This window comes from Oncorhynchus nerka, linkage group LG28 (genome assembly GCF_034236695.1).
Source record: "Oncorhynchus nerka isolate Pitt River linkage group LG28, Oner_Uvic_2.0, whole genome shotgun sequence".
Lineage (NCBI taxonomy): Eukaryota > Metazoa > Chordata > Actinopteri > Salmoniformes > Salmonidae > Oncorhynchus > Oncorhynchus nerka.
In genome coordinates this window covers 23876133-23897564 of record NC_088423.1, presented here as the reverse complement: position 1 = coordinate 23897564, position 21432 = coordinate 23876133, and positions in this window count along the sequence as shown.

Here is a 21432-nt window from a genome sequence, read left to right as displayed (position 1 = left end):
ATCACGGTACTCCATTCTGTTTGTTTATGTTTTTATCTGTCGGCCCCAGCCGCACTCAGGCTCTGTGTGTAGTTAATCCGACCCTCTCTGCCTAGTCAACGCCATTTTACCTGCTGTTGTTGTGCTAGCTGATTAGCTGTTGTTATCTCACCTGCTGTTTTAGCTGGCTCTCCCAATCAACACCTGTGATTACTGTATGCCTCGCTGTATGTCTCTCTCAAATGTCAATATGCCTTGTATACTGTTGTTCAGGTTAGTTATCATTGTTTTAGTTTACAATGGAGCCCCTAGTTCCACTCTAAATACCTCTGATACCTCCTTTGTCCCACCTCCCACACATGCAGTGACCTCACCCATTACAACCAGCATGTCCAGAGATACAACCTCTCTTATCATCACCCAGTGCCTGGGCTTACCTCCGCTGTACCCGCACCCCACCATACCCCTGTCTGCGCATTATGCCCTGAAAATATTCTACCATGCCCAGAAATCTGCTCCTTTTATTCTTTGTCCCCAACGCTCTAGGCGACCAGTTTTGATAGCTTTTAGCCGCACCCTCATACTACTCCTCCTCTGTGCCGCGGGTGATGTGGAGGTAAACCCAGGCCCTGCATGTCCCCAGGCACCCTCATTCGTTGACTTCTGTGATCGAAAAAGCCTTGGTTTCATGCATGTCAACATCAGAAGCCTCCTCCCTAAGTTTGTTTTACTCACTGCTTTAGCACACTCTGCTAACCCTGATGTCCCTGCCCTGCCTGAATCCTGGCTTAGGAAGGCCACCAAAAACTCTGAGATTTCCATACCCAACTATAACATTTTCCATCAAGATAGAACTGCCAAAGGGGGAGGAGTTAGCCTGCAAAGTAATGTCATACTTTCCAGGTCCATACCCAAACAGTTAGAACTACTCATTTTAAAAATGACTCTCTCCAGAAATAAGTCTCTCACTGTTGCCGCCTGCTACCGACCCCCCTCAGCTCCCAGCTGTGCCCTGGACACCATTTGTGAATTGATCGCCCCCCATCTAGCTTCAGAGTTTGTTCTGTTTGGTGACCTAAACTGGGATATGCTTCACACCCCGGCAGTCCTACAATCTAAGCTAGATGCCCTCAATCTCACACAAATCATCAAGGAACCCACCAGGTACAACCCTAAATCTGTCAACAAGGGCACCCTCATAGACGGATCCGCAGTCAAACGACCACCCCTCATCACTGTCAAACGCTCCCTAAAACACTTCTGTGAGCAGGCCTTTCTAATCGACCTGGCCCAGGTATCCTGGAAGGATATTGACCTCATCCCGTCAGTTGAGGATGCCTGGTCATTCTTTAAAAGTAACTTCCTCACCATTTTAAATAAGCTCCATTCAAAAAATGCAGAACTAAGAACAGTAATAGCCCTTGGTTCACTCCAGACCTGACTGCCCTCGACCAGCACAAAAACATCCTGTGGCGGACTGCAATAGCATCGAATAGTCCCCGCAATATGCAACTGTTCAGGGAAGTCAGGAACCAATACACGCAGTCAGTCAGGAAAGCCAAGGCCAGCTTCTTCAGGCAGAAATTTACATCCTGTAGCTCTAACTCCAAAAAGTTCTGGGACACTGTAAAGTTCATGGAGAACAAGAGCACCTCCTCCCAGCTGCCCACTGCTGAGGCTAGGTAACACGGTCACCACCGATAAATCCATGATTATCGAAAACTTCAACAAGCCTTTCTCAACGGCTGGCCATGCCTTCCTCCTGGCTACTCCAACCTCGGCCAACAAACAGCCCCCCCTCCCCCCCCCCCGCAGCTACTCGCCCAAGCCTCTCCAGGTTCTCCTTTACCCAAATCCAGATAGCAGATGTTCTGAAAGAGCTGCAAAACCTGGACCAGTACAAATCAGCTAGGCTTGACAATCTGGACCCTCTATTTTTGAAACTATCCGCCACCATTGTCGCAACCCCTATTACCAGCCTGTTCAACCTCTCTTTCATATCGTCTGAGATCCCCAAGGATTGGAAACCTGCCGCAGTCATCCCCCTCTTCAAAGGGGGAGACACCCTGGACCCAAACTGTTACATACCTATATCCATCCTGCCCTGCCTATCTAAGGTCTTCGAAAGCCAAGACAACAAACAGGTCACTGACCATCTCGAATCCCACCGGACCTTCTCCGCTGTGCAATCTGGTTTCCGAGCCGGTCACGGGTGCACCTCAGTCACGCTCAAGGTACTAAACGATATCATAACCGCCATCGATAAAAGACAGTACTGTGCAGCCGTCTTCATCGACCTGGCCAAAGCTTTCGACTCTGTCAATCACCATATTCTTATCGGCAGACTCAGTAGCCTCGGTTTTTCTAATGACTGCCTTGCCTGGTTCACCAACTACTTTGCAGACAGAGTTCAGTGTGTCAAATCGGAGGGCATGTTGTCCGGTCCTCTGGAAGTCTCTATGGGGGTGCCACAGGGTTCAATTCTCAGGCCGACTCTTTTCTCTGTATATATCAATGATGTTTCTCTTGCTGCGGGCGAATCCCTGATCCACCTCTACGCAGACAACACCATTCTGTATACTTCTGGCCCTTCCTTGGACACTGTGCTATCTAACCTCCAAACGAGCTTCAACGCCATACAACACTCCTTCCGTGGCCTCCAACTGCTCTTAAACACTAGTGAAACCAAATGCATGCTTTTCAACCGTTCGCTGCCTGCACCCGCACGCCCGACTAGCATCACCACCCTGGATGGTTCCGACCTAGAATATGTGGACATCTATAAGTACCTAGGTGTCTGGCTAGACTGTAAACTCTCCTTCCAGACTCATATCAAACATCTCCAATCTAAAATCAAATCTAGAGTCTGCTTTCTATTCCGCAACAAAGCCTCCTTCACTCACGCAGCCAAACTTACCCTAGTAAAACTGACTATCCTACCGATCCTCGACTTCGGCGATGTCATCTACAAAATAGCCTCCAATACTCTATTCACCAACCTGATGCAGTTTATCACAGTACCATCCGTTTTGTTACTAAAGCACCTTATATCACCCACCACTGCGACCTGTATGCTCTAGTCGGCTGGCCCTCGCTACATATTCAGGTCATCTACAAGTCCATGCTAGGTAAAGCTCCGCCTTATCTCAGTTCACTGGTCACGATGGCAACACCCATCCGTCGCACGCGCTCCAGCAGGTGTATCTCATTGATCATCCCTAAAGCCAACACCTCATTTGGCCGCCTTTCGTTCCAGTTCTCTGTTGCCTGTGACTGAAACTAATTGCAAAAATCGCTGAAGTTGGAGACTTTTATCTCCCTCACCAACTTCAAACATCTGCTTTCTGAGCAGCTAATCGATCGCTGCAGCTGTACATAGTCTATCGGTAAATAGCCCACCCAATTTACCTACCTCATCCCCATACTGTTTATATTTATTTACTTTTCTGCTCTTTTGCACACCAGTATCTCTACCTGTACATGACCATCTGATCATTTATCACTCCAGTGTTAATCTGCAAAATTGTAATTATTCGCCTACCTCCTCATGCCTTTTGCACACAATGTATATAGACTCTCTTTTTTTCTACTGTGTTATTGACTTGTTAATTGTTTACTCCATGTGTAACTCTGTGTTGTCTGTTCACACTGCTATGCTTTATCTTGGCCAGGTCGCAGTTGTAAATGAGTACTTGTTCTCAACTAGCCTACCTGGTTAAATAAAGGTTAAATAAAAAATAAATAAAAAATGGTTTTTCATCAGGACAATGACCCCAAACACACCTCCAGGCTGTGTAAGGGCTATTTGACCAAGGAGAATAATGGAGTGCTGCATCACATGACCATGACCAATTGATATGGTTTGGGGTGAGTTGGACCGAAGGAAAAGCAACCAACAAGTGTTCAGCATATGTGGGAACTCCTTCAAGACTGTTGGGAATACATTCCAGGTGACTACCTCATGAAGCTGGATGAGAGAATGCCAAGAGTGTGCAAAGCTGTCATCAAGGCACTAAAGAAAATAAAGAAAAACACTTGAATCAGTTCAGTTGTCCTGAGTCTGCACAACTCTGCCAGGACCTAGGATCAAGAGAGACACTCAAGTGTTTTAGTATTATATCTCTTGGCATATGATGAAAATAATCATGGCCTCTAAACCTTCAAGCTGCAAACTGGACCCTATTCCAACTAAACTACTGAAAGAGCTGCTTCCTGTGCTTGGCCTTCCTATGTTGAACATAATAAACGGCTCTCTATCCACCGGATGTGTACCAAACTCACTAAAAGTGGTAGTAATAAAACCTCTCTTAAAAAAGCCAAACCTTTACCCAGAAAATATAAAAAACTATCGACCTATATCGAAGTTCTCTCAAAAAAAAAATGAAAAATCTGTTGCGCAGCAACTCACTGCCTTCCTGAAGACAAACAATGTATACGAAATGCTTCAGTCTGGTTTTAGACCCCATAATAGCACTGAGACTGCACTTGTGAAGGTGGTAAATTACCTTTTAATGGCATCAGACCGAGGCTCTGCATCTGTCCTCGTGCTCCTACACCTTAGTGCTGCTTTTGATACCATCGATCACCACATTCTTTTGGAGAGATTGGAAACCCAAATTGGTCTACACGGACAAGTTCTGGCCTGGTTTAGATCTTATCCGTCAGAAAGATCCTTTTTTGTCCTTTGACAAATCAACTGTAAATGTCGGTGTTCCTCAAGGTTACATTTTAGGACCACTATTGTTTTCACTATATATTTTACCTCTTGGGGATGTAATTCGAAAACATAATATTAACTTTCATTGCTATGCAGATGACACACAGCTGTACATTTCCATGAAACATGGTGAAGCCCCAAAATTGCCCTCCCTAGAAGCTTGTGTTTCAGCCATAAGGAAGTGGACGGCGGCAAACGTTCTACTTTTAAACTCGGACCAAACAGAGATGCTTGTTCTAGGTCCCAAGAAACAAAGAGATCTCCTGTTGAATCTGACAGTTAATCTTGATGATTGTACAGTCGTCTCAAATAAAACTGTGAAGGACCTCTGCGTTACTCTGGACCCTGATCTCTCTTTTGACGAACATATCAAGACTGTTTCAAGGACAGCTTTTTTCCATCTACGTAACATTGCAAAAATCAGAAAATTCCTGTCCAAAAATGATGCAGAAAAATTAATCCAAGCTTTAGTTACTTATAGGATAGACTACTGCAATGCTCTACTTTCTGGCTACCCGGATAAAGCACTAAATAAACTTCAGTTAGTGCAAAATACGGCTGCTGGAATCCTGACTAGAACCAAAATATTTGATCATATTACTCCAGTGCTAGCATCCCTACAGTGGCTTCCTGTTAAGGCAAGGGCTGATTTCAAGGTTTTACTGCTAACCTACAAAGCATTACATGGGCTTGCTCCTACCTATCTTTCTGATTTGGTCCTGCCGTACATACCTACACGTACGCTACGGTCACAAGACACAGGCCTCCTAATTGTCCCTAGAATTTCTAAGCAAACAGCTGGAGGCAGGGCTTTCTCCTATAGAGCTCCATTGTTATCGAATGGTCTGCCTACCCATGTGAGAGACGCAGACTCGGTCTCAACATTTAAGTCTTTACTGAAGACTCATCTCTTCAGTGGGTCATATGATTGAGTGTAGTCTGGCCCATGAGTGTCAAGGTGAACGGAAAGGCTCTGGAGCAACGAACCACCCTTGCCGTCTCTGCCTGGCCGGTTCCCCTCTCTCCACTGGGATTCTCTGCCTCTAACCCTATTACAGGGGCTGAGTCACTGGCTTACTGGTGCTCTTTCAAGCCATCCCTAGGAGGGGTGCTTCACTTGAGTGGGTTGAGTCACTGACGTGATCTTCCTGTCTGGGTTGGCGCCCCCCCCCCCCCCCTTGGGTTGTGCCGTGGCGGAGATCTTTGTGGGCTATACTCGGCCTTGTCTCAGGATGGTTAGTTGGTGGTTGAAGATATCCCTCTAGTGGTGTGGGGGCTGTGCTTTGGCAAAGTGGGTGGGGTTATATCCTTCCTGTTTGGCCCTGTCCTGAGGTATCATCGGATGGGGCCACAGTGTCTCCTGACCCCTCCTGTCTCAGCCTCCAGTATTTATGCTGCAGTAGTTTGTGTCGGGGGCTAGGGTCAGTTTGTTATATCTGGAGTACTTCTCCTGTCTTATCCGGTGTCCTGTGTAAATTTAAGTATGCTCTCTCTAATTCTCTCTTTCTCTCTTTCTTTCTCTCTCTCGGAGGACCTGAGCCATAGGACCATGCCTCAGGACTACCTGGAATGATGACTCCTTGCTGTCCCCAGTCCACCTGGCCGTGCTGCTGCTCCAGTTTCAACTTTTCTGCCTGTGGCTATGGAATCCTGACCTGTTCACCGGACGTGCTACCTGTCCCAGACCTGCTGTTTTCAACTCTCTAGAGACAGCAGGAGTGGTAGAGATACTCTTAATCATAGGCTATGAAAAGCCAACTGACATTTACTCCTGAGGTGCTGACTTGCTGCACCCTCAACAACTACTGTGATTATTATTATTTGACCATGCTGATCATTTATGAACATTTGAACATCTTGGCCATGTTCTGCTATAATCTCCACCCGGCACAGCCAGAAGAGGACTGGCCACCCCTCATAGCCTGGTTCCTCTCTAGGTTTCTTCTTAGGTTTTGGCCTTTCTAGGGAGTTTTTCCTAGCCACGTGCTTCTACACCTGCATTGCGTGCTGTTTGGGGTTTTAGGCTGGGTTTCTGTACAGCACTTTGAGATATCAGCTGATGTTCAAAGGGCTATATAAATACATTTGATTTGAATGAGTAATCATGTCAACTTTGGACTGGTACTGCACATACAGTGTATTCGGAAAGTATTCAGACCCCTTGACTTTTTTCACGTTGTTACATTACAGACTTATTCTAAAATTGATTTAAAAAATGTTCCCCTCATCAATCTACACACAATACCCCATAATGAAAAAGTGAGAAATGTTTCAAAAGTAAAAAACTGAAATACCTTATTTACTTGACATTGAGCTCAGGTGCATCCTCTTTCCATTTATCATCCTTGAGATGTTTCTTCAACTTCATTGGAGTCCACCTGTGTTAAATTCAATTGCTTGGACATGATTTAGAAAGCCACACACCTGTCTATATAAGGTCCCACATTTGACAGTGCATGTCAGAGCAAAAACCAATCCATGATGTTTAAGAAATCTTCCATAGAGCACCAAGACAGGATTGTGTTGAGGCACAGATCTGGGGAAGAGTACCATAACATTTCTGCAGCAATGAAGGTCCACAGAAACACAGTGGCCTCCATCATTCTAAAAAGGAAGATGTTTGGAACCACCAAGACTCTCCCTAGAGGTTGACCCAATGGTCACTCTGACATAGCTCCAGAGTTCCTCTGTGGAGATTGGAGAACCATCCAGAAGGACAACCATCTCTGCAGCACTTTACCAATCAGGCCTTTATTGTAGAGTGGAAGACAGAAACCAGGCCTCAGTAAAAGCTGGGGTGGCAGGTAGCCTAGTAGTTACAGCGTTGGGCCAGTACCCAAAAGATTGCTAGATCAAATCCCTGAGCTGACAAGGTAAAAATATGTTGTTCTGCCCCTGAACAAGGCAGTTAACCCACTGTTCTTAGGATGTCATTGTAAATAAGTATTTGTTCTTAACTGACTTGCCTCGATAAAATAAAAGGCACATGACAGCCTGCTTGGAGTTTCACAAAAAGGCATCTAATGGACTCTCAGACCATGAAAAACAAGAATCTCTGGTCTGATGAAACCAAGATCGACTCTTAGGCCTGAATGCCAAGCGTCACATCTGGAAGAAACCTGGCACCAACCTTACTGTGAAGCATGGTGGTGCCAGAATTATGCTGTGGGGATGTTTTTCAGCGGCAGGGACTGGGAGACTAGTCAGGATCGAGGGGAAAATGAATGGAGCAAAGTACAGAGAGATCCTTGATGAAAACCTGCACCAGAGCACCCAGGACCTCAGACTGGGGTGAAGCTTCGGGACAAGTCTCTGAATATCCTTGAGTGGCCCAGCCAGAGCCTAGACTTGAACCTGATCAAACATCTCTGGAGAGACCGGAAAATAGCTGTGCAGCGACGCTCTCCATCCAACCTGACAGAGCTTAAGAGGATCTGCAGAGAAACTCCCCAAATACAGGTGTGCCAAGCTTGCAGCGTCATACCCAAGAAGACTCAAGGCTGTAATTGCTACCAAAGGTGCTTCAACAAAGTACTGAGTAAAGGGTCTGAATACTTATATGTAATTGTGATATTTCAGTTAAATGTTTTTGCAAAAATGTCTAACAACCTGTTTTTGCTTTGTTATTATGGGGTATTGTGTGTAGATTTATGAGGAACAAAAAACTATTTAAACAATTTTAGAATAAGCCTGTAACGTAACAAAACGTGAAAAAGTCAAGGGGTCTGAATACTTTGTAAATGTACCGTATATATTTATATATACAGTACTCCGGACTCTAACATTGCTCATTCTGATACAGTATGTCTTAATTTCTTGTTTGTTTAGTTTTCTGTTATTTACTAATGGATTGTTTGTGTATTGTTATTGTATTGCTAGATATTGCAGCACTGTTAGAGCTAGAGACATACGTTAATCTTTGCTTCGATCGTGACTAGTCTTCCAGGTTCTGCCCCTGAAAAACACCCTCACAGCATGATGCTGCCACCACCATGCTTCAGCGTAGGCATGGTGCCCTTCCCCAGATCTGTGCCTCAACACATTCCTGCCTCGGAGCTCTATGGATAATTCCTTTGACCTCATGGCTTTTGCTCTGACATGTACTGTCAACTGTGGGACTTTATATAGACAGATGTACAATCATTTTAATTTACCACAGGTGAACTCCAATCAAGTTGTAGAAACATCTCAAGGATGATAAATGGAAACACCTGAGCTCAATTTTGAGTCTCATAGCAAAGGGTCTGAATATGTATCGTACATAATGTGATATTTCAGTTTATGTTTTATAAATTAGCAAAGATTTATAAAAACCTGTTTTTGCTTTGTTATTATTGGGTATTGTGAGTAGATTGCTGAGGAGTTTTATTGTTTTAATCCATTTTAGAATAAGCCTGTGACATACCAAAATGTGGAAAAAGTCCAGGGGTCTGAATACTTTTCCAAGGCACTGTATGTCCCCTTTTGAGGAATTACATTTCTGAGTGCATGATATTCAGTTTCACTGGCATATGGTACATTCTATGGATGGCCTTAAACTGCAGTAATTTATGTCTGAGATTATATGAACATGACTCGGAATTCAGACATATCTGTATCCATTCATCATCAATAATGTCTCCCAGGTCTTTCTCACATTTTTGTTTTACATGCTTTGTGCCTCTATCAACCCTTGATACAGTTTGGAAATCAACTTTTGAGATTTGTCAGACTACCTGAAAATACAGTAGTTTCAATCATTGAAGCTTCTGGCTCGTCCAGTGTTTGCTGTAGAGAGAATAAAGTGTGCATCTGAAAAAGTACAACTCAGCACTGTCATAGACTGGTCTTCCCTTGTTGCCTGACCCTGATGAGGCCCCAGTCATCATCTGATCCTGCTCAGATGAGGTATGACAAATAATTACCTTGGTGTACATTTATACATTATATTATCCAAGTGTAGAATCAATGGTTCAATTGAAATGACCATTATTCCCAGATCCCAGACTGTAGCCTACCCATCAACTCAAGATGGAACTTTATATCCATTCACTGATTGTTATAATATACTGCAAAATTCACCTGAGCTCTGTAGACTGGTCTTCCCTGGCTGTCTGACCCTGCTGGGACACCTGTCACAATCTATTCCTGCTAAGACATGATGAGCATAGTGTTGTGTACTGACTGTGCACCATGACAGTGAAGCCTGTAGAGCTGTTTATACTGTGTCAGTGTGAAAAGTAGGGAATTAGCTGGGGAAACTGACAGCTCAATAACGTTACATTGTAGAATAGTGAAAATTAACTTTGTCTGAGGATGACAGAGAATTGTAGAGGGACCCTAATATATGATGTACTATCTGACTCCACTGTAATTTGAAGGCTAAAGGCCCATAATCGTATCCAGTGGGTATAGCCAAGGTTGCGAGCCTTGCGTCACCACTCAGAATACTATAAGATGCATGTGTCTAGGTTTACCGTTATGCAATTATTAAGAGGCTAAGGAACAAAATACTAATATATTGCAATCAATGTCCTAGCATAAAATGTTTGAATTAACCTTAGCTTAGAGATGCACAGTTAGAGACAGAGCATACATGCTATGTATATTGTGAATAACATTTACCATTAAACATTTAACCAAATAATAATTCAAGGAATATTACACAGAAATGTGACTACTACCGTTCGTATCCATCTAAAAAATAATCCGATTTATTACAGTTTCGCAATAAGAATAGAATTAACAAATGGTACATACCAGAAATCTTCATGATGAAAATAATACAGAAATGTAAGTCTTTTAACAATGTATAAAATTCACCACTCTGACATACAAGCGTACTGTATATCAGGAGATCGGTTTACCAATGACTCCATGATCGACATTTAAACCCAGCTTTTATTGTCACGCCCTGACCTGAGATATCTCTGTTTTCTTTATATTTTGGTTAGGTCAGGGTGTCATTTGGGTGGATACGCTAGTTTTTGTATTGTCTTGGGTTTTTGTATGTCTAGGGTTTTGTAGGTCTAGGTATTTGTATGTTTATGGTGGTCTGATATGGTTCCCAATCAGAGGCAGCTGTTTATCGTTGTCTCTGATTGGGGATCATATTTAGGTAGCCATTTTCCTTTTGGTGTTTGTGGGATCTTGTTCTATGTTTAGTTGCCTGTCTGCACTATTCATATTAGCATCATGGTTCGTTTTGTTAGTTTGTTCAGTGTTCATTCATTTAATAAATTAAAATATACGTATACCACTCTGCACCTTGGTCCGATTCATACGACGAACGTGACATTTACTCTTCCAAGAGCGCCAAATCTCAGAATCTTCTATTGTCTAATTAACATCACTTTGCATGGCCCAAAACATAAGAAAAAGGCATGAAAACAACATAAAGATTCTTGGATCTAATCATCACAACATTTATCTAAATTATACCGATTCACCGCTGTATCACTCTTCTTTTAACTATTCCCTGGCCGACGAACAGAATAACACAGTCTCTCTGTAACAATAAATCCATAGCACTTACAGTACAATGAAACGTATCAAATTTCATAGCTCTTCATGAACTCTTGAAACAATTGAATTCACACAATGACATTAATTTAGTTGATTCATGTTTCATCAGTCTTCACCTCTCCTGACTTCTTTGGAAATGTATCTTCATCAAGATTGCCACAGATAAGGTGTGTTTGACCGCTGTGATAGCCCACACAAGGTCTGTCATGCAAACATTGACAGAAATTGTGATTGTGTCATCACGCTGGCCCTCGGCGCCAGCAAGTCGCTAGATGCATCTTCATCACTGGCCTTCATCATCTTTCACATTTGTTTACTCTCTTTAGTTTTCTACTGAAACATTGCTATACTGACTCTAATAAAAACTCATATTGCGTTGTCAAAAAACTTCAGAATATCAGTCTTCAATGGCAAACTTGCCATTTCAGAATATGGGGGGGGGGGGTCATGTCTATCAGGCAACACATGTTCTAGCACCCCTTGAAATCCCTTACATTTTGTTGACAAAAATGATAAAAGCATTTTAGTAATACTTCACTTGAAGTGGTCTGAAAGAAGGCATTTATAGCAACCTGACATGATCCTCTTATGTTAATTCAAAGCATCAAGCGTTTGTTTTCCTATGAGCTTCACAATGGTTGATGTCATGTTCTGGCATTTTACAGTCCATTAAATCTATTATAACGGTGAGGCAAGACTGAACAGAATCCCATTAGATGTACCTTCTTCTGCATCTCTTCATAAGTAAAATTAGCTTCTGTCAATATATTGTCTTGAAGAGTAACTTTCAGCAAAGACAACAAACTTACTCGGGTCTGGTGCCACGAGGGGTCTAAACAGGGCTTAGGCCCCTCAGTTCCAACTTTATTTTTATGTCCCTATATAAAAATGGCAAAGAAGTTACAATGATTGAGTGACAGGTTGGCACCAAAAAATATGTGTCTCTGCTGCACTGTGTCAACACAATGGATAGGGCTGGCTACCATGTGTGTAGGCAGCCTGGTCTCATAGACTAGACGTAACATAGTAAATGTAAATCCGGGACACTCAATAAGAAAGACAGAACTATAACTCAACTTTTCTTTGCAGCGTTAAGGCAAAAATTGTAAGGCAAAAACATATTGTTGTACATTTTGCAGATCGTAACATATTATACAAAAGTGTATCAATATGTATCATATTAAATTGAGTGTCTCAGATTTACGTACAGAATAAAACAAAATACTTTGAGACCAGGTTTCAGCAGGGGGACTATGGAAAGCCACTGGGTGGTTAGGTATGACTCCTTTGAAATGTATGTAAAAAGCGGGAAAAACGCTCATTTCTCCTCTCTGTGGTAGGTTAAGTGAATAACGTGATACACCTCTGCCTGTAATATTTGATTTTGATTTAAAAGGGTTAAGTATATCATTGAAGCTGCTTTACTCTTAGCTATAGCTGTAAAAAGCATTAGTGTTATAAACCTTAGCCTATTTAGTTAGCACGAACCAACTAATCTGCCTAGATGGATATCAGAAATTGGCTTCGCCAAAGTACCCAAACAAAGGACCATATCGGTCCGCTAATACAGGACTATTAAAGGCCCAAATTTTTTTTTTTAATAATAATATTTATTTTATTATATTTTATTCAGATGTTTCAGGGGGTGCTGACTGTATCCACTGTAGCATATACTATATTCACTGGACAGTACAGTAGGCCAGCAGGACAGAGGAGAAGATACTTAGTGTAAAATACTGTTCTTCAGCATGATGGATGCTGTCATTGGTGAAATGTCAGAACAATTCAACGAATGCAACAATCACCTGGTGGAGGCCCTGTGTGCCCTTGACCCAGAGAGCCATTGCCTTCTAGATGTGAAACAGGTGAAGCCACTGCTGGATCTAAGTAAAACAGATTTAGTGGAAGCTGAGTTTAGTGTCTCTCGACAGTTTTTGCAGATTTAAATCGCCTGCTCTGGCTCCAATGAGGACAAATGGTCAAGTGGGGTCCAATGAGGACAAATGGACCCCACTTGATATCCTGCAACGACTCTCTGGCCCTCTCTCCGCTATGCTGACCGTGCTTACTGCACTGAAACATGGACTGACTTTTGGGACATCCACAGCTTCGTGCAAGAACTATTTTTCCACTTTGACAAACGTGTTCAGTCAGCACAGAAGAAGCATGCTACACCGGAGGAAAGCTCAACAAATCCAACTGGTATTTGATGGGGATCATACAATAATATTTTTGGGAAAATGACATGATCGATTACTCAGGAAGTTCAACAAAGCATCAAGGAAGCTGCAACTCTTTTGAAAAGGTAAGATTTAAACAAACTAGATGGTTGGTTGCTTTATTGTGTATGGCGCTGTCCATGGTGCTGATAGAGCGCAGCGAGATTTTGTGCCATTGAACCTGTCACTTCTTGGTCAAAAGCCTTAAAAAAAAAGGTGTATGTGTATTGTGGTATACCAAAGGCGTGATATAAGCAGAATTCAATATAATTCCAATGCAAGAACCCAAGTGACGCCCCTGGGTATAGCTGTATATCGGTATGTTTCATCATAGAAATTGATAACCATAATAGAACGTAGGCTTTCTTGGTAGCCTATTGGTTGTCATTGCTATAAATAACTGTACGTATTGGAAACGTGTTTATGGTAGGCTGGCATTGCTTAATTGATTACGTAGGTCAAATTTGATTCACAGAAATGTATTGTGCCATATCACAATGTGTTGCTGAACTCAAGAGCGAGCGGCACAATTTCCATGTTTGAAGTGGGCCTGTACAGGCCTATTTATTTGTCAAGACAGCTGTGCATGGCTGCATCTCACTGTAGCAGGTTGTAGGCTATGTCTTGGTTATTTGGATCTCCATTAGCCTTTAGTTTACTGTGTTTTATTGCTGTTAATGTAACTAGCCTACATATAGATTGTGTCATACCTTTATTTATCTGATATTTAGTTTACTAGGCCCACTGCTTGGTACCGCATTCTGTTCGCCTTCATTCATTCATTCATTCGCATTCGCAGTTGCGTCGGTATTCTAAGCCAAACTGCTATTCAGTATTTTTGTTTACATACATGAATAACTAGGCTACTACTTTCAGCATTTAGTTTGCATTATTTTGGCAAGACAGCTGTGTGTATGGGTGCATTCACATAGGCTATTTGCAATAGGATAATTGCCCATCTAAACCGCATTGCTATAGGGGGCTGTTCAATGTGCTGATACAGCGCAGCAGAGATAGGCTACCGATTTCAAAAGCCCTCAATGATCTCGGAATCTCGGCATTTGAACTTCATGTTTATTATGGCATAGCATGGTAATATAAGCAGAATTGAATATCATTCCAATGCAAGAACCCCAAAATGTTTTGCCCCCTTAGTCACTTTATCCTGGCGCCAGGTCTGAACTGACTGTATGATAAACTGTCGAGATAGCAGTCCATTTTTAGGTAGTGTGCTAGTGTCGATTGGAGTGTGATAGTGTCAACATATTGAAGCTCAGGGGCACATGACCTTCAACTTGATACTGTACATTTTAAGATAATAAAATATAAATCAGTGCCATCAGTGCCCCCTGAAACATTTTGATGAGGGCGAACAACGTAATAACTATATACCTGTAATAGAGGCCTTGCCATGCAATTTCACCGGGCAGAGTGGACCGGCTTCAAAACGTTTAATGTGTTTGCCATCCTCCCTGGACTATCATTAAAGCCCCTTAGAATTATATGTTAGAATGTTAACTGTAGCCAAAGTAAAACAAAAAAAATTAAGATGGCACCTTAGTGAACACCAAGAAACACTGACTTTTCAAACATGACGCACCAAATGACGCACCAAAACCAACACTCTTTGTTACCCTCATTCACAAAATGATATGTGGTCAATTGGTATGAATCATCTTCGGCCCAATCTTCATCTTGGAATGCCACTCCACCCTATAGTAATCCTGTTGGTCTGGTCGTGTCACGACTTCCGCCGAAGTCGGTGCCTCTCCTTGTTCGGGCGGCGCTCGGCGGGCGGCGTCGCCGGTCTACTAGCCATCGCCGATCCACTAGCCATCGCCGATCCACTTTTCTTTTTCCTTTGGTTTGGTCTTTTTCACATCTGTTTTCCATTTCACAATTATTTGTTCCTGTATTTAAACCCTCTGTTTTCCCCATGGTGTTGTGCGGGATTATTTCATGTTCAGTTAGGTTTATGTTGATGTCTGGGTTTTTGGACGGGTGCTGTGTTCACCCGTGCGTTATCTTTACCGTTTTGGTCAAGTGTCAATGTTTACCTTGTGCCTTGTTGAGTAAAGTACGTTGCTCACTCATTCTGCTCTCCTGCGCCTGACTTCATGCACCAGCTACGCTCACCTTCTGACAGGTTGGTGAATAAGTGACTAGTTAATTGGCTGTTTAACCTGCAGATTTAAGGTCCACATTCCAAGTAAATTTTGTATAATGTGTTTCTGGCCTGAATTCAATTATAGGATGTTTCAGTTTATCAATTAGCTTTTTCACCAAAGCTTTGTTGTAAAGGTGTGCACGGAAACCCTGGATGACCAGGGACCGCGCACACCTTTTTTTTTTTTTTTTGACCGCGCAGCCCAGTCAAAACTGTTCGCTGCTCTGGCCCCCCAATGGTGGAACAAACTCCCTCACGACGCCAGGACAGCGGAGTCAATCACCACCTTCCGGAGACACCTGAAACCCCGCCTCTTTCAGGAATACCTAGTATATGATAAAGTAATCCTTCTCACCCCCCTTAAAAGATTTAGATGCACTATTGTAAAGTGGCTGTTCCACTGGATGTCTTAAGGTGAACGCACCAATTTGTAAGTCGCTCTGGATAAGAGCGTCTGCTAAATGACTTAAATGTAAATGTAAATGACCCTAGCGAACACATTTGGAGCATGAACTGAAATGCAGAAAGAGCTTTAAGCATACAATAAACAATTGCTGTCTCTTTTATAAAATGTCTGTGAAATGATGCACTTTCCTATAACACACACAACATGTTTAAGTAAAATTGCATGGCCTCAGAAAGTAACCTGTCTCAGGCTTGTGCAGTATTTCAAAATGAACACTAACATGATTTGTTGTCTTTATAAAGTATCAGTTCTGTAAGCCTGTTACTATCAAATAACACTGATGTATTTCTTGGCATGTGACAAATCCTTCATTGTCTGGATCTATCCATCGCTATAGATATTATAAAAGGTTCTGGGGCACTTATCGTATGAGGTAACGATATTGACCCTCATGTCCTGGAGATATTCCAAATGTATTTAACTTTCTGAACAGTCATTCCCTGTGACGACTACACACAGTATAGCCAACTCCCCAGTGGACAGGTGAACAATACCTTGGATATTGCAGACCGGCGAAATACATTTCACGTTTAGATACAATACATTGTGATATATGGCATTGAATTAGCTTTTACTTTAGTCAGAGCAAAAAAAGCTGGTAAAGTTCACAATATTACAAGACCTCATTTCAAAATGTATTTGAGAGAGACCATTTCTTTGTTCTGTATAGAGAAAGCTAACATTTCTTCAAAGGGATCTCACCCACACTCTATCTGAAAGTGAAAAATGCCTTGTGCCTCCAATGATAACAATGGCAGTTTCTACTTCAAAGTAATCTAAAATCCTACTTTTTTACTCTCATACACCGAGAACCAAGATACTTCTGTTCTAAAAACTAATTGTATCACAGACTCGGGGCTCTATTCAATCTATATCACTGAAGCGTTCCAGATTGCGCGATCAAAATGTAAAGGTACATTCTGATTGTGCCAACCTATGCAGTGTTTTAACTGTAAATTTCAATCACGCTGTAACGTTGAACTTTCACAATACGGATTGAATAGAGCCCTCTATTCAAGTAACTACAGTAGTAGTGCTCTTTTTGTTTTGGGTTATTAAATCAATGAACACAACTATTTTTAAATCACTGATAATGATCAGCGAGGCGTCGTGCCCATAGGAGGCACAAGGGCACGTGCCCCTTAAGATTTGTTGTGTTTTTAAATTTGTCAGTTAAATTCATTACTCAACTTTATTATTAAGCCCACGTTTTATAATTCTTGATCAAATTGTATTTTGCAGATTAGGCACACTGACTGGACAGGGTAAAGAGGACCCCCCTCTTCCCCCTAGTAAGTGGTTCCTTCCAAGGTGCACCACAGAGTAAAGATATGCTAGGCAGGATGCTAGATACTTTCGTGCTTGCAGACAGTATCGTCAATGGAGGAGGAGAGAGAGTGTAGTGACACACCCAGCGTTTTATTTGATTTTAGCTGACAGGGATGGGCAGGGCTCGCAGGAGGTATATTTGTAAATTAATTTGATCAAGCTACGTAGCTTATTGATTCCTTCTTGATGAATAAATAAAACAGTTTTTTTTCTCTCTGTAATATCAGCCACATAGCGATTTTATGAAGTTGGCTTTAGCTAGCTAATCTCCCAAACTCATAACTCTCTACCAAGACATTTCAGGCTATCAAATTAGAGTAGCTTGTGTAAATAAATATCTTAGCTGGCATGGCTGCTGGTAAGGTTACTATACTTTAGAAAAGCAAGCAATTACCAAATGTCCTGAATAAAACTCACATTCCTTTCAAACTTTAACCCAGATTTTAGTAGAGATGTAGAGAAGCATATTTCAACACTCTACTCAGCAAATTGGATGCAGTCTATCACAGTGCCATCCGTTCTGTCACCAAAGCCCCATATACTACCCACCACTGCGACCTGTATGCTCTCGTTGGCTGGTCCTCACTACATATTCGTTGTCAAACCCACTGGCTCCAGGTCATCTATAAGTTCTTTGCTAGGTATAGCTCCGCCTTATCTCAGCTCACTGGTCACCATAGCAACACCCACCCGTAGCATGCACTCCAGCAGGTATATTTCACTGGTCATCCCCAGAGCCAACACCTACTTTGGCCACCTTTCCTTACAGTTCTCTGCTGCAAATGACTGGAACAAATTGCAAAAATCACTGAAGTTGGAGACATATCTCCCTCACTAACTTTAAGCGTCAGCTGTCAGAGCAGCTTACACATCACTGCAGCTGTACATAGCCCATCTGTAAATGGCCCATCCAACAAACTACCTACCTCATCTCCATATTTGTTTTTGTTTTTCTGCTCTTTTGCACACCAGTATTTCTACTTACACATCCTCATCTGCACATATATCACTCCAGTGTAAATTGCTAAATTGTAATTACTTCGCCACTATTGGCCTATTTATTGCCTTACCTTACTTAATTTGCACACACTGTATACAGATTTTCTATTGTGTTATTGACTGTACGTTTGTTTATCCCATGTGTTGTTGTTTTTGTCGCACTGCTTTGCTTAATCTTGGCCAGGTCGCAGTTGTAAATGAGAAAGTGTTCTCAACTGGCCTACCTAGTTAAATAAAGGTGAAATAAAACATTAAAATTAAAATCGCAGAATCATGGGCATTAATATGGAGTTGGTCCCCCCTTTGCTGCTATAAAAGCCTCCACTCTTCTGGGAAGGCTTTTCACTAGATGTTGGAACATTGCTGCAGGGACTTGCTTCCATTCAAGTCACAAGAGCATTAGTGAGGTAGGGCACAGATGTTGAGCGATTAGGCCTGGCTCGCAGTCGGAATTCCAATTCATCCCAAAGATATTCATTGGGGTTGAGTTCAGGGCTCTGTGCAGGCCAGTCATGTTCTTCCACACCGATCTCGAAAAACCATTTCTGTATGGACCTCACTTTGTGCATGGGGGCATAGTCCTGCTGAAACAGGAAATGACTTTCCCCAAACTGTTTGCACAAATTTGAAAGCAGAGAATCGTCTAAAATGTCATTGTGTTAAAATTTCCCTTCACTGGAACTATGGGGGCCTAGCCCGAACCATGAAAAACAGCCCCAGACCTATTATTACTCCACCAAACTTTACAGTTGGCACTATGCATTCGGGCAGGTATCATACTCCTGACATCCGCCAAACCCAGATTCGTCCGTCGGACTGCCAGATTGTGAAGCGTGATTCATCACAGAGAACGCCTTTCCACTGCCCCAGAGTCCAATGGCAGCGAGCTTTACACCACTTCAGCCGATGCTTGGCGTTGCGCTTAGGTATCTTAGGCTTGTGTACGGCTACTCAGCCATGGAAACCCATTTCATGAATATCCTGAGTTCTTGTGCTGAAGTTGCTTCCAGAAGCAGTTTGGAACTTAGTAGTGAGTGTTGCAACCGAGGACAGACTATTTTTACATGTTACACGTTTCAGCACTTGGCGGTCCCGTTCTGTGAGCTTGTGTGGCCTACCACTTTGCGGGTGAAACGTTGTTGCTCCTAGTCGTTTCCACTTCACAATAACAGCACTTACAGTTGACCGGGGAAGCTATAGCAGGACAGAAATTTCACAAACGGACTTGTTGGACGGTGCCAAGTTTATCCTATGACGGTGCCAAGTTGAAGTCACTAAGCTCTTCAGTAAGGCAATTTTACTGCCAATATTTGTCTATGGAGATTGCATGGCTGTGTGCTCAATTTTATACACCTGTCAGCAACCGGTGTGGCTGAAATAGTCAAATTGATTGATTTGAAGGGGTGTCCACATACTTTTGTATATATAGTGTACATTTTTTTACATAAAATTAGGCATAAATATTATGGCTCTAGATTGCAGGAAAACGTTTCAGGTGTTTCAAAAATTCATCCTCATATACTTTGTGTTATAAAAACAATGGGTGCATGACGCCTCTGATGAGCAGTCATCAAAAGATTTAATAGCGCCATATCTTATGGTACATTATACATTAATAACATGGATTATATATCTGTTTATTTGGGATTCACCCAGAATTGATTGGTACCAGGTACTAGTTGCCAATTATGTTGTAAAGGTACCCAGAAACAACCCTGTGATAACACATAATTTCCTAATAAACACTTGATAAATACCAAATGTAAGCAGAACCATACAGAATAAAGTGAGACCTACAATTATAATAGATCATTTCTATATTACAGTATTATTGGTCAGCAATCACTTGTGGTTGATTGTTTCTGTTGAATATACCTTGGCGATATTAGAACTATTCCAAATGTAGAAATGTATAATTTATTAGCACTGAATATCCTCCTTTTTCAGCCATGTTCTTATCTTCATATTTGTTGAATAGCCCCTTTGGGAGCAGTAAGTAGATAAATCCCTTGCTTTTGTGTGTATTTGGGGTGGTATTTTGTCCACAATGTAGTTTTGTGATTCATCCTCCCACAGCAAATCGATGTGTAAAAGTAAGCCACATGATTCAGTGACTGGTGGCTCCCATCGGGTTTAGTGGTTGTACATGGGAGGTGTCTGTATGAAGCACCAGTGCCACCATGTGGTCAGAGGAAATGGAATACGTGTTCAAAACTGCATTTCAAGGAATGGCTCTAATATTATACCGATTTTGAGATGAAATGCGCATTTAGGCTATTGATGGGGGGTTACAAATACATCTCTACAGCTTTTCCATTTAGAGCCTGTTTGAAAAATAGCAATAATCCATATGTATGAACATTTTTCAGGGGATGACTGTTGAGAGATAGATGGGAACTAGAACCAATATTTACATAATTGATTGATATAAGTTGCTATTGAAAACGATGATTTATATAGACAATTATTTTCAGTGATTAAATATGTATGATTTAATTACATTTACATTTATAATTATTTCAAAAGCTAAATAAGACCATTTTCCTTCATTTGAATTATTCCAATCAAATCCCAACTACAGTGTAATGATTACTAGAGACAGTTTATCAGTGAAATGAGGAAAAACTGTGACGTTGCAAAATGACTTCAAGGACTAGGGCTTTGAAGTGTATCAAGCTGAAACAGTTTATCAACTACCCAGAAAGTGTATGACGCAAATAGTTAATTGGCTTGTGCTTGACATGTCTCATATTTGGCTTTTTGAATTGAACACACTCAATTAGGTTAGGGGAATGCAACATGAATACAGTTATTTCCTTTCCCATCAAAAGTAGACGTGTGTTTGTGTATATTAATGATATCCTTGTGGAGATACTTTACTTACAACTCCCAATGAACAGTGGTGAATCTGGTGGCAAGTTTGCATTGTGCAAACAGCCATACATGAAGTGATTTGTTGATTTGAAAATGAGAGTGGGCAAAGAGGCTGTGAAAAGTGCTGATGCGATTCAGATATGCCTGTAGCCACTAATTGCTTACATATTTTACGTTG